At 43.7% G+C, this 1549-nt stretch overlaps 1 long non-coding RNA gene across 1 annotated transcript; it reads right to left on the bottom strand.

The window, feature by feature from the left end:
- Nucleotides 1-178: 178 nt before the first annotated feature.
- Nucleotides 179-1364, bottom strand: LOC107125000. The gene is made up of 3 exons (XR_001483007.1): nucleotides 1296-1364; nucleotides 633-721; nucleotides 179-278 (listed from the first exon to the last, which is right to left on the bottom strand). It is a non-coding gene; the product is annotated as an uncharacterized LOC107125000 (long non-coding RNA).
- Nucleotides 1365-1549: the final 185 nt, after the last annotated feature.

Below are 1549 nucleotides of genomic sequence, written 5' to 3' on the forward strand. Positions count from 1 at the left end.
CTTTAGGAGCAACCTGATCTACAAGAGCCCACAGGTGGAGCTTTTCGCAGACACTATCAGTGGCTATCTCCATGCTGAGCAAGCCTTCATCTGCCAGACACGCTGCTATTAAAGGCTCAAGAGTAGAAGCAATAAGGGGGGGGGGGAGGATTCTGTCTTTGGGTCAGGATTACCTTGCTTGAGGCATATGACACAAAATTCCTCTCCCCGAAGACACCAGAAATACTTGCTATGTTGATGATGTTTCCTTTCGTTTCCCGCAAGTAGGGCAGTGCATACTGTACACAAAGGAGAAATAGAAACAGTCTGCCAGATCTCAAAATAGAAGCTTATGAAGCTGCCCTAGCTTAGAATCGTCCATTGGCAGAGATGCTTCCCAGCACAGCTAGCAGGAATCCTTGCAACTGGAGACTGCGGGGATAAACCCTTTGGGTGCAACCCTGGCCCCCAGCCATGGCCCATCCCCATTGTTTTGATTTGATCAGCAGAGAACTGATGGACACAGGGATAGCAGCACTACACCTCAGGGTACCATTCCAGCATTCCAGGTTCTTCCACTGGACTTTCAACTCCGCAGGATGTCATCTCCCCTCAGGGAAGAGGGAAACTCCTTAGAAGTTAGAAACACTCACCTTGGATGCTAACAAACAGCTCACAGTGTTGATTTCCATGAGGTTGAGGAAGTCCTGGGCACTCACGTCATCTATCGTTTCTTTATAAGCTGTTTGCAAGAGGATTTAAAATGGAAGTGGGTTTAAGATGGGGGACGGGATAAAGCCCCCATTATTTCAGTTTCTTTTCCAATCAGACATTTAGTCCATGCACTTTGAAAGAAATATGCAGGTCTAAGATCTAAAATATCTTTTGAATTACTGTTCTCTATTGCATGGTTGTATTCTTGGCTAGTTAATATGGACAGTAGTCCATTGAGCTATACTAGGAAATGGGGGAAGGATTTGCAAATTACGACCACAGAAGAGGAATGGGGTTGGCTTTGGGAAACAGCTGATACTAGACTACTGGAAACGAGTCTGAAAGAAAACATGTATAAATTACTTCTCCAATGGTACCTAACTCCCCATAAATTAGCCCTTATAGATGGTATGACAGAGGATACGTGCTGGAGATGTAACCAGTATTTCTTTGTAAACAGCCACCTGAGAAGTTATACTTTTTCGAACCCTTTATAGGACAAAATCCATTCTGGCTTTTGAATAAACAGGAAATAACCTCCCATCCAGACACAAATAACCCAGTGATTCCTCCTAGGCCCCAAAAGTCTGGACGTCACTCACCTTGTCCAGCGTTGTTCACCAGGCAGTCCAGGCATCCGTAACGTTCTACAGTGACCCGAATCAACCTCTGCAGCAGGAACTAAGAGGAACTCCATGGAACCTGATTTACTAAATATTGGATATTACTCATTTCTTTTTGGATTGAAAAAATATTTGATAAGATACACCCATTTGCTCATTACCATTTCTTGTAAAATTACTGGGGAATTTGTGCGTGTGTGTGTGTGAGTATATATACTGAAAGTATGTTGTAT

Source organism: Gekko japonicus, unplaced genomic scaffold (assembly GCF_001447785.1).
Source record: "Gekko japonicus isolate JY-2015 unplaced genomic scaffold, Gekko_japonicus_V1.1 scaffold22420, whole genome shotgun sequence".
NCBI classification, from domain to species: domain Eukaryota; kingdom Metazoa; phylum Chordata; class Lepidosauria; order Squamata; family Gekkonidae; genus Gekko; species Gekko japonicus.